Here is a 12,949-nt window from a genome sequence, read left to right as displayed (position 1 = left end):
TAATAATTATAAAGATAGGAGTCATGATGAAAGAGTAGCTTTTATCTGATGGCCCATAATGTCTCATCAGTAGCAGTATCAACTGTTTTATGTTGGTGGGAAAATAAACCACTTATCAGTCAAGTGTCCCTGGATTCGTGTTGCTGCTTGTATTTTTTTATGGTGTGAATGCCTGGCAGGAGTTTGAACCTTCCCTTGTAGGGCATGCAAGTCAGAAACAGATATAAAGTCAATAGTTGGAAAAAAAAAAAGAAAAAGATTCAACCTTAGAGATGATAATGTGGGGAGATGTTTTACCAGCGTTGTTCTAATGAGTCACGTATTAAGGCTTGTCCCCTGGTCCTATCAGCGATGATAAACGCTGCTCAGGAGACAAGGATACACAGCGAGAGCATGTGGGGCACAAATACCTGATGTTTGGTCAGAAACCCCAACGCTGGAATTTCCCATTTTTCTTTATTGATCCAGTCTCTGTGCAGGTGCTTTGGGTCAATAAGATAAGGAGATCCCAGCTGCACTCATCGGTAATAAGTGGCTGGAAATGGAGGTAACTATAGCAACAGGTGATCTTATATATATATATTTTTTTAAACAAATCTTGTGGGCTTTTTCTTGGACAACGGTGCAAAAGGACAAAATCTAGTGGTCCGCTTTCAAGCGCAAATGCCTTAGTACACTTGCAAACGTTTCAGCAACATATGGAGCTCATTTTGAGTCAATAATTTCTTCAAATCTGCCTCTTTTTTTCACTTAAACGTGGGGAGAAATGTCTGTTATAAGTGAGAAAAATCTACCAGTGGAATAAAAAAAAACTAGCTATTATGGTATTAATGTGTCAAAACAAGCTGCTGTATCTTCCTGGAAAGCTTCTTGTCAGCTGTTTTTTTTTTTTTTTTTTTTGTCTTACTTCAAGCCAAGATGTTTGCAGCAGATACAGCCAGCAAAAACCACTTGGTAAGACTTGGTGTTTTTGCCAGGGATGATAAAACAAAACCACATCCGTTAATCCTGTGTGTCAGTAAAACAAAATGCGACGGGAAGTACTCTGTAATTTTGTTGTTGTGCCTGGCAGCCGGCACAAGGGACGGAGCGTGTCACTTCTCCTAACAGTTATTTACACGCCTGAGCGTCTAGGATGTGATGATGTGCAGTCTGTAGCTGGCAGCTGTCAGTAGCTAAATTGGGGAGCTGAGCCGTGTAAACAGCTCAGTGTTGAGCAGCTTCACCTGAAGCTGACTGTGTGTAATTTAAATTGATCAAATGTGGCTCCATTGTCTTAAAAGCGTGAGTCACCTGACTGTGTGTTTTGTTTGGTTTGACTGAGATGTGAGGTCAGCCGTGCAGCTAAAAGACAAAAAAAAAAAGCAACTGCAAAATTCCTCTTATGTTATGAAACAAGGACTACAGACACATTCATGAGTTCTGCTTCTGTGGCAGCAGAAGAGAGACACACAAATCAAACGGTGAAGAGGGTGAACAGCTCCACGACAACAGCTGGAAGTTCAGATTTGAGGCTCAGTTTGGCTAAGAAGAGGTTAAAAAAAAAGAATAAATTAAATTAAAACCTGAAATTATTTTTGAGCTAAATAGATTTACTACGACTGTTCCTTGTCACAGCTGGAAAACGGGTGATCCACTTATGGGTGATCCACTTATGGTTTCATTTTTTTATTTCTTTTAAATAATGTCTGGATGCCCAAATATGGAGGAAGAAAAGGAACAAAATATCAACTTTTATTGACAAAAATGCAATTTTAGGGGAAATGAAAAGGAAAACATATTCCCATACATTTCTTGACGGAAACTCGTGTGAGAACAAGGAAGAACTAAATATATATTTATGCTTTTATTTCTTATTTTGTCAGTTTTGGTCCTCCATACCCAAGGGCCAATTTTTCGAATCTTAACAGTTTGGCATGCACTTCTCACTCCAAGATTTTAGTTGTTCAAATTGATGGACTTGCTGTGATTCTTCACTTCCTGAATGTGTCTTTTTCCACAGACGGACTGATGTGTAACAGAAAACTGCACTGTAGTCCAAAAATAATGATGCATCCAGACTCATAAATATATATAGAACCAGAGTAATATCAGAATCCACAGTTTCTTTTTTACTTCTACTTCAATTTTGCTCCCATGTTTGACCCTGTTCTCTTGTTCATTTAAGTTTTTTTTGTTCTGCCTTGCATACATCAGGCTGGAAAGTACAATGAATACAATTACCATAAAATCTAAGTGAGGTTTTAGGGGAAACCATTTCAGAAACTTGACGTTAGCTGCTTTGTTGTTGTTTGTTTCTCCGTGGACGTGCGGTGGCCCGCGGCTGCCGTCGCAGCAAAAGTGATTCTAGTGAGCTGAACAGGATCGGATGCCACATTTTAAGATTATTTGCAAAAAAAGAAAAAAAATGAATAGGGAAGAAAAGAAGGGAAATTGAGAAATAGCACAATGTTTATAGCACAATTAAGTAAGTATGTTAACTTCAGTTATTAAAATGCTGTATATATCAGATATGACTCAAAATAGATTTGACTTTGCAATTTAAGGCCATGAAATGGGTTCTCTGCTCTTTCTGAAACAGGAAGTCACCACAACATGCCTCCTCTATTCCACCGGATGGTTTGCTAATTGCCGCTGGCTAGTCTGAAGGAGCTGAGGAGGGAGAGTTGTGGGGAGGGTTGCTCTGTGAGCTGGAAGCACCGAAGTGTTAGCTGCAGGGAGGAGGAGCTTTGTCTCAAAGGCGGGGCTAAATCCAACCAGGCATTTTGATTAAAGGATTTCTCAAACATGCGTGACAGGACCAAAGAAACACTCCCATGTATGTTTTCGGTGAGGGAATACCATTATAACATGACATAAAGCTAAAAAAAACTTAGTTTTACATCATACCGTCCTTTTAACAACTTGCGAAAAGGTTCAAAGGGAGGAATTTTCCCGGCAAGTGCTCTGTATATCATTTAATCGCCATCTCATTATACCACTCCTGCAGAGAGACCGGTTCCAAAGAAGATTGTCCAACCTCAGCTGGACTTTGGAAACACCTGGGAAGAATACTCACGGATGATAATGACATGATAAAAGGCAATTCAGATGAAAACGCACTCCCAGAATAGACAGGCTGCTATCTAATCACTGTTAAGGGATTTTTGTCCAGCGGTCAACCCGTCTTCGGGCGGTATTAATTAGCCGCCCGAAGACGGGTTTGTTTCTGGAAACATTCTTTCCTGAGGAATTCTTTTGATGCCAAAATGTTTCCGAGAAGAGCGGGAGGAGCGTCTCCAAGCCGCCACATACAGGAAGCTGTTAACAAGTTCGCGCTCTAACGCAGCTACTGGGCGAGTGAGCGAGCGATCTGGTTTCAGTCGGGAACGTTATCAAGTGTTCTGCGGCCAAACAAGACATTTTCTTCGCGAAATGATACAACTCCCAGCCTGACTCGAGGTCAGAGCGGAGCTTTCCACAAATGTGTCACCGGCCAACATAACGAATAAAATGTTCTGTGCTCCTGTGCTGCGCCCACACACGCTGCATCAGGGCTTTTTTTCTGTGCGTGTGGAAAAGCTACATGAGACGACTCAGGTCATCGGCTAGATAGCGACTTCTGCTCCTCAGGGAGAGTGAGCAGGTCCCCAGGGGTCAGAGGTCACACTGGGTTGCTCAGTCTGAGCTGTCACCACTTAGCGCAAGCACGAATAAAGGAGTTATTCAGGATGAATCCGCCCTCCCTTGTGCTACATTCATCACTCTGGGGAGGTGAACGTCGACTCAGGCGTGGAATAACTCTGAGCCAAAAGAAATAATATGTTTTATCAGATTCATATTAGAAGAAATTAAGAAATTAGTTCATTTTTTGATTTTTTTTTTTTTTATGCTTCAGGTGGATTGTAAGTGGACTTACAATGCAAATCTAAAAGCTTTAGTTGAGTTTGAACCACAGAAATAAATCAGATCTCTGTCTGTCTTCATGAAAACTGCAGCAGGAAACTGCGTAGATACTAGAAGTGGGCGTATCGATCCAGAAATATCGATAATATTGGCACCAAGTCGGTATCATTATCAGATCAGTACCAGCGTGGTAAAATCAGTGCTTTAGATTCCCTCTCGAAATTTTAGATTATTTTCGTAGTTTCTCAGGTCTACCTTGAAACAGATTTTTTTGGCAGATTTTTAAAACTGTTTTGCGCAAACCACAACTTTTTTTGACAATGTCGCAGGTTGCCAGGCGAGGTGCTGGACTGGGCTTGGAGTTGCACAATAATTTGTCCATCGATTTTCATTATTTTGCTGTTGGGCAAGCAGGAGATACACAAACAGAGGCACAGAAACATACGTAAAAGTGAATTTGGCAGAACGGTGGACCTTGAAGGTATTTTGTTGATGCCCAGGGCCGTGCAGAGACTAGTAAAGGGGCAGGCGCTCAAAAAAAAAAAAGGGCACATCAAATCACATTTCAGGACAGAATATTAAAGTCACACAGCTCTCAGAGTTTAATTAACAATGATAGATTATAAAATTGTGAGACATACAATCAAAGAACATCTGCTTGGGTTGCTGTACTTGCAGTGGAGATGAAGACGGTCCATTCAGAAAAGCAGAGCTGCTTGAGCTCTGCAGTTAGCCGCCTTATCTCACCGCGCGAGAGGCAAGTGCGTCGTGCGTCACGGGCAAAAGGTCAAAGGTAACAATGTGACCAGAGGGCTTATTGTGTTGTTTTTCTTGCAAAGTAATAATAATAATAATAGTAATAATAATAATAATAGTAATATAGTAATAATTGTAGTACATGTGTAAGGGAAAAAAAACCCAAAAGGGCACTTGGGGCCATGGAGCAATAGGGGCAGGTGCTCAAGCCCCCAAAGCACCCCCCTCTGCACGTGCCTGTTGACGCCTATAAACTTTGTTGAAATTCTGTCCTTGGTTTGAACAAAATACATAAATAAATAAAAAGATAAATAAATAAATGAAGTACAAACTACAAAAGACATCAAATTTAAATCAGAAGCGTCAGCATTTGGAAGACTGGCTCTGTATTTAATTGGTATCAGACCCCAAAATGTATTTCTTACAGAAAAACTAAATTTAAATAAAACAATTTAAAAGCAGAATCAATTTCAATTGAACTGAAATGTATCCGCTTTAGTTACCTTTTCTAAACAAAAGGAATGGCAAAAATCACAGTCTTCATAATAACCAACAGAATATTATAATCATCCTTGGTTGAACATTGAGGAGCTTCCTCCTTATTTCCACTTTGCTTTGCAGAACTTGGAATTAATATGTGTCAGTAAAGCATTTTGGAATTTAAATCTGAATTGAATTTGAATTCCCTGTTGATATGCCACCCATTGGGCCCCATTCTGTGGCCGCCCCTGCTGCCATGAGACATTTCCCTCTGAACCACAGGAACCATTTCTTCTTCTTCTTCAACATCACACACAAGCAAGACAAAGAGGACACTCTGTGAATATCTTGTTGTGCGGAAAAGTTTCAGATAAATTTACCCTCCAAAAGTCATCATTCTGTCATATCTGTGACATATATTTTCGGATTTCTCAGCAGAAAAAAGAGGAGTAGGAATGACGCAACGTGACAGTTTTTACGACTCAGCGAACACTTACTGCGTCTCCCTGCCTGTTAATAATAATAATAACAATAGTAATATAGTAATATAGTAATAATTGTAGTACATGTGTAAGGAAAAAAAAAAAAAACCAAAAGGGCACTTGGGGCCATGGAGCAAAAGGGGCAGGTGCTCAAGCCCCCAAAGCACCCCCCTCTGCACGAGCCTCCAGATAACACCTTTCTGCAACAACGGACCACACTTATCATTTCTAAAAACAGAAAACTGTGTCCTTTTACTGTAGAAGTAAAAAAAAAAAAAAGTCACAATAAATTTCCAACAACAGCAGCTTCGGGTTGCACACATTTGCAGTCTTTTTCTTTTCATTATCATGACATTCTCGGCTCCTGGAGAAGCTGCGCTGCCGCCGCGGCACCGCTCGCTCCATCGGTAAAGAACGGCGTTGGCCGGAGCGTCCAGATGGACAATAAACCTGGGCTCCTATAAACCGATGCATGATGGGACAAATGAAGTTGTTTTATGTAAACAGCTGCTGTGGAAAAAAAAAAAAGAAAAATCTGTGTGGAAAAGCTCAAGCTTGAGATCAAGCTGGCAAATGGCAAAGAGCAAATTTCTTGAATTTCTCTGTGTTTTGCAAACGGAGAACACACAGCAACCACAGCACAACAGCTGTACCTACAATGAGTTCTGACTTGGAGCTGCAAGCTCTCGCAATATAAAGGATTCTTTACACAACATGGTCACTCCCTGACCCAGAGCCAATTGAACAGGTTTACTGGCCAGGCATGTAGCCACAGGATGGACAGGATTCCATCTCTTCCTTACTGAAAGGTCACTTAATTATTTAGTTGACAAACATCTTCTTGGTCAAAATATGGGAGTTTCCAAAAATTAGATGCCTTTGGAACAATTTTCCACACCAAAAACATTGTAAGACCTCATACGTTCTCTGAGCTTCTAACATTCAAATTTGTTAGACCTTAGGCCTTATTTCATCTTACTGTTTTTACCTAAACTTTCTGTTGTTATCTGTTCACAAACACTGGTGCTTTATTTTAGTCACTGACAGCCTGCTGGAACCTTTCCAAGCAATACTACCAATACTACCGCCCTCCCAAAACGAGAGAGGGGAGAAATTATTTGCCACCTGATGTCAGTTCCACGCTAACCGGCTCGGCGAAGAGCAGCTGACTTCGCTATTTAGTGCAGAATTAAAGCTCTGTCGTGGGTTTACTGAAGTACCAAGTTGCAGTGGCGAAAACTGGATTTACATCCAAACGAGGCGCTGCTGCTGCAGGCTGATTAGCCTGTATGAATTGTGTTATTATTTCTTTTAAATTTTATTTTTATTATTTTAGTCATTTAACAGTAGTATTGTTCAGTCTGTTAAAACATGCCGGTCAAGGAGTTTCTGAAGGATCAGTTAGACAGGTTTCCTTTTGACCTTTCCAAGCAGAGGTCAAAAAAAAAAAAAAAACTGGATTTACATCCAAACGAGGCGCTGCTGCTGCAGGCTGATTAGCCTGTTGTCCGATTAGCCTAACTGAAGGATCAGTTAGACAGGTTTCCTTTTGACCTTTCCAAGCAGAGGTCAAAAAAAAAACAAAAACTGGATTTACATCCAAACGAGGCGCTGCTGCTGCAGGCTGATTAGCCTGTTGTCCGATTAGCCTAACTGAAGGATCAGTTAGACAGGTTTCCTTTTGACCTTTCCAAGCAGAGGTCAAAAGGAAACCTGTCTAACTGATCCTTCAGAAACTCCTTGACCGGCATGTTTTAACAGACTGAACAATACTACTGTTAAATGACTAAAATAATAAAAATAAAATTTAAAAGAAATAATAACACAATTCATACTTCACAGTGCCATAAAGCAAAGGCAGGAGGACCCAGGGAGCACGCGACCCTGAGGTCGGACAACAGGCTAATCAGCCTGCAGCAGCAGCGCCTCGTTTGGATGTAAATCCAGTTTTTTTTTTTTTTTTTGACCTCTGCTTGGAAAGGTCAAAAGGAAACCTGTCTAACTGATCCTTCAGAAACTCCTTGACCGGCATGTTTTAACAGACTGAACAATACTACTGTTAAATGACTAAAATAATAAAAATAAAATTTAAAAGAAATAATAACACAATTCATACAGGCTAATCAGCCTGCAGCAGCAGCGCCTCGTTTGGATGTAAATCCAGTTTTCGCCACTGCAACTTGGTACTTCAGTAAACCCACGACAGAGCTTTAATTCTGCACTAAATAGCGAAGTCAGCTGCTCTTCGCCGAGCCGGTTAGCGTGGAACTGACATCAGGTGGCAAATAATTTCTCCCCTCTCTCGTTTTGGGAGGGCGGTAGTATTGGTAGTATTGCTTGGAAAGGTTCCAGCAGGCTGTCAGTGACTAAAATAAAGCACCAGTGTTTGTGAACAGATAACAACAGAAAGTTTAGGTAAAAACAGTAAGATGAAATAAGGCCTAAGGTCTAACAAATTTGAATGTTAGAAGCTCAGAGAACGTATGAGGTCTTACAATGTTTTTGGTGTGGAAAATTGTTCCAAAGGCATCTAATTTTTGGAAACTCCCATATTTTGACCAAGAAGATGTTTGTCAACTAAATAATTAAGTGACCTTTCAGTAAGGAAGAGATGGAATCCTGTCCATCCTGTGGCTACATGCCTGGCCAGTAAACCTGTTCAATTGGCTCTGGGTCAGGGAGTGACCATGTTGTGTAAAGAATCCTTTATATTGCGAGAGCTTGCAGCTCCAAGTCAGAACTCATTGTAGGTACAGCTGTTGTGCTGTGGTTGCTGTGTGTTCTCCGTTTGCAAAACACAGAGAAATTCAAGAAATTTGCTCTTTGCCATTTGCCAGCTTGATCTCAAGCTTGAGCTTTTCCACACAGATTTTTCTTTTTTTTTTTTCCACAGCAGCTGTTTACATAAAACAACTTCATTTGTCCCATCATGCATCGGTTTATAGGAGCCCAGGTTTATCGTTTATGGAACTGACATCAGGTGGCAAATAATTTCTCCCCTCTCTCGTTTTGGGAGGGCGGTAGTATTGGTAGTATCTGGACGCTCCGGCCAACGCCGTTCTTTACCGATGGAGCGAGCGGTGCCGCGGCGGCAGCGCAGCTTCTCCAGGAGCCGAGAATGTCATGATAATGAAAAGAAAAAGACTGCAAATGTGTGCAACCCGAAGCTGCTGTTGTTGGAAATTTATTGTGACTTTTTTTTTTTTTTTTACTTCTACAGTAAAAGGACACAGTTTTCTGTTTTTAGAAATGATAAGTGTGGTCCGTTGTTGCAGAAAGGTGTTATCTGGAGGCTCGTGCAGAGGGGGGTGCTTTGGGGGCTTGAGCACCTGCCCCTTTTGCTCCATGGCCCCAAGTGCCCTTTTGGTTTTTTTTTTTTTCCTTACACATGTACTACAATTATTACTATATTACTATATTACTATTGTTATTATTATTATTAACAGGCAGGGAGACGCAGTAAGTGTTCGCTGAGTCGTAAAAACTGTCACGTTGCGTCATTCCTACCCCTCTTTTTTCTGCTGAGAAATCCGAAAATATATGTCACAGATATGACAGAATGATGACTTTTGGAGGGTAAATTTATCTGAAACTTTTCCGCACAACAAGATATTCACAGAGTGTCCTCTTTGTCTTGCTTGTGTGTGATGTTGAAGAAGAAGAAGAAATGGTTCCTGTGGTTCAGAGGGAAATGTCTCATGGCAGCAGGGGCGGCCACAGAATGGGGCCCAATGGGTGGCACATCAACAGGGAATTCAAATTCAATTCAGATTTAAATTCCAAAATGCTTTACTGACACATATTAATTCCAAGTTCTGCAAAGCAAAGTGGAAATAAGGAGGAAGCTCCTCAATGTTCAACCAAGGATGATTATAATATTCTGTTGGTTATTATGAAGACTGTGATTTTTGCCATTCCTTTTGTTTAGAAAAGGTAACTAAAGCGGATACATTTCAGTTCAATTGAAATTGATTCTGCTTTTAAATTGTTTTATTTAAATTTAGTTTTTCTGTAAGAAATACATTTTGGGGTCTGATACCAATTAAATACAGAGCCAGTCTTCCAAATGCTGACGCTTCTGATTTAAATTTGATGTCTTTTGTAGTTTGTACTTCATTTATTTATTTATCTTTTTATTTATTTATGTATTTTGTTCAAACCAAGGACAGAATTTCAACAAAGTTTATAGGCGTCAACAGGCGCGTGCAGAGGGGGGTGCTTTGGGGGCTTGAGCACCTGCCCCTTTTGCTCCAAGGCCCCAAGTGCCCTTTTGGGTTTTTTTTTCCTTACACATGTACTACAATTATTACTATATTACTATTATTATTATTATTATTATTATTATTATTATTATTATATTATTATTATTATTATTATTATTATTATTATTATTATTATTACTTTGCAAGAAAAACAACACAATAAGCCCTCCGGTCACATTGTTACCTTTGACCTTTTGCCCGTGACGCACGACGCACTTGCCTCTCGCGCGGTGAGATAAGGCGGCTAACTGCGGAGCTCAAGCTAGCGACGTTCCAGATTACAAAACAGCTTTTGGTGAACTGAAAAAAATTATTTTTGGTGAAAACACTGGAGTCGGCTTGCTACTGTCAGATAACGGAAAACGTTAAATGTTGTATCGTTTCTCCTTCAGCACGGAGTCGCGGTTTAAGCAGAAATGAAATATAACAAGACAGGCGTCTTAGAGAATACAAGTCTCTAAGTCCGCCTTTCTCTGAATAAACTGAGCGGGAGGAGACAGACAGGTGAGGAAAAGCTGTTCTTATCTATCGATCCAGTATTTTTATCATCAGACATTAGGCTGTTGTTGTTGTGCTATGAGCTAGCTGCTCGCTAATGACTTTGCTAGCAAAGCAAGGTAACTAAATAGCTTCCCTGTATTGTTAATGACAGTAGTCTTTCTTCAGTATTACTTATGCAATAGGGCCACATCGCCCGTCCAAAACCTATCATCTCCATAATGGATATATGTCCGATTTTCTAATTTTCTTTGGTGAATGATGTATATTGCATTTATTCTAGCGTTAGGTAAATGTATCTTGAAGGAGAATTTAAATAAAAGTCCAACAAGGATATTCATTTAGAATTAAAAATAACTCATCCTGAACTACCATGATAGATATAATGTATGTAATAATCAAAGTGTTTCTGTCCAATAAAGCATGTCATTAATGAAGGGGCAAACATAAACTTTTATTTGCACACATCAGAAATCTTTGGTTTTGATTTTAGGCTCTCCCCAGACGTTATGTGAGAATCGCAAGCAAAACTTTGAATAGCAAGCAAAGATTTCTGACATGCGCAAATAAGTTTGTTTGTTTTGCAAATAATTTTTTAAAGTCATGAGATAAAAAATTGTGATTTCAGTTTAAAAAAAAAATTTAAGTTAAACTTTTTTTGTTGAAAAAAATGTTACAATTCAAAATGTCTTGATCACAATTTTATATTATTTAATTGAGGTTAGTATTTTAATTGAATAATTGTGAAACAAATTGAACTCCATAGGAGAGGTCTCATTTTCTCTGAAATTAATATTGTTATGCTATGGACTGAAAAACATACTGGTTTAAACACTAGGGTAAAGAATTGGTAGTGTGGTTTATTATAGTGTTCTGATCATAATTCTTTGTTTTGCTTTTTTCAGTTCAAAGACGCCACGTAAAGAGAGACGTCAGAAACAAAAAAGAAAGAGTGGATTGTTGACCAACTGGGTCAACTGTACCAATCATTCACAGTGAGGTTATTAACATTCTTCGAGACATGACCAGCAGAAAACTGTTGCTATGAACAAAAGAGAACAAAAACAGCAAAAAATGCTTAAAAGTTTGAAATTTGTTTTTAAACAGTTAAAAGGCAAGAGACTGAAATAAATAAGACTTCACTCAACACAGAGAAGATGAGACAATGAGGGAAAAAAGAAAAGAGAAACTGACAAGAAAAAAAGAAGAGGAAAGATTGAAGAAAATGTACATAGGTACTTACAAAATACACTAAAACACAATTAGAGTAGTCTTTTCTCATAGTGACATGCATTAGTTACATTTTTGCTTTTGTTTTTTTCCTGCAGTTCCACGTTAAAGTTTGATGCAGCTCTGCTTTTCTGAATGGACCGTCTTCATCTCCACTGCAAGTACAGCAACCCAAGCAGATGTTCTTTGATTGTATGTCTCACAATTTTATAATCTATCATTGTTAATTAAACTCTGAGAGCTGTGTGACTTTAATATTCTGTCCTGAAATGTGATTTGATGTGCCCTTTTTTTTTTGAGCGCCTGCCCCTTTACTAGTCTCTGCACGGCCCTGGTTATCTGCACACAACAGTTGATCTGTTTTTGATGGGAAACAGAAATTTCACTTTCATATAGTTAAAATTAACATTCAAACACAAGTTAAAGAGTTAATATGTTTCCACACAACACAACAGCAGTTCTATGTAGACAATTGGTTTGCTTTGTTTTTTCTTGTTCCACAAAAACAAAAAACATTATGATTAATTAGGATTCGTGCCTTCCACATTTTTCAAATGAATGCATAAAAACATGTCCAAAAAACCGGTTAAAACCAGTTTTAACAGGTCAAAATCTGCAGCAACAAACACTATGCTTGGTATTTAAAAATTGAAAACATTGTTTTGGTGTTTTCACATGACAACGCAACAGTCTTGTGGTGGCCGCACGCCAAGAACAGAGTGATTTCATTCCCTTATTTGCTTTTTGGGACGTGTTGCAGGCACCAAATTCCAAAACGAGTGAATATTTGCAAGAACCCGATAAAGTTTTCCACCTGAACAGGAAGACGTCGTCTGAAAAAGGATTTGCAAATCACTGCGGTCTGTGTGTACACAGGGTGCCGACGGTTAATATTTCACCTAGCAGCTGGCAATGAGATCTATCAGTTGTTGCAGATATAATATTATCTACGGCATTCATTTATGGTTATTTTGATCAGAAATCTTAAGAGAAAACGTTAAAAAGCCACTGAACTCAGATGTTGGTTTGCGGAACGGCATCATCTTTTACGCTTCGCTTCTCGTGAGAATCTCAAAAGATGATACTTGGTGGTGAATTTGCTTTAAATAGTCAAAAAGTCAACTTTTTTGTCTCTTAACAAACCTGAAAACAGGTGAATTTGTCTTTTTTGTAGGCAAGAGAAAGATATGGGAGCTTGATGTCAGCCAGCTGAGCTGCAGTGCACAGCAATATTTTAATAAAGTTCACTGCAATGGTGCTCGATATTTCAGACAGATGGGGGAAAAAAACAACTCTAACATCTCATTGAAATGTCTTTAAACAGCACAATGCTGCTTTTGCATAAAGTTTATTGCA

At 39.2% G+C, this 12,949-nt stretch overlaps 1 long non-coding RNA gene across 2 annotated transcripts; it reads left to right on the top strand.

Moving 5' to 3' along the window:
- The first annotated feature begins 10,023 nt into the window (after positions 1-10,023).
- On the top strand, positions 10,024-11,839 carry LOC129376532 (uncharacterized). Of its 2 annotated transcripts, XR_008607773.1 has the most exons (4): positions 10,024-10,369; positions 11,269-11,358; positions 11,471-11,598; positions 11,692-11,839. It is a non-coding gene; the product is annotated as an uncharacterized LOC129376532 (long non-coding RNA). The 2 variants fall into 2 exon arrangements; XR_008607772.1 differs by lacking the exon at positions 10,024-10,369 and having other exon boundaries at positions 10,779-11,358.
- Positions 11,840-12,949: the final 1,110 nt, after the last annotated feature.

This window comes from Poeciliopsis prolifica, unplaced genomic scaffold (genome assembly GCF_027474105.1).
Source record: "Poeciliopsis prolifica strain line A6 unplaced genomic scaffold, Auburn_PproV2 SCAFFOLD002, whole genome shotgun sequence".
In the NCBI taxonomy this organism is placed as follows: domain Eukaryota; kingdom Metazoa; phylum Chordata; class Actinopteri; order Cyprinodontiformes; family Poeciliidae; genus Poeciliopsis; species Poeciliopsis prolifica.
This window is presented reverse-complemented; position numbering and strand designations above follow the sequence as displayed.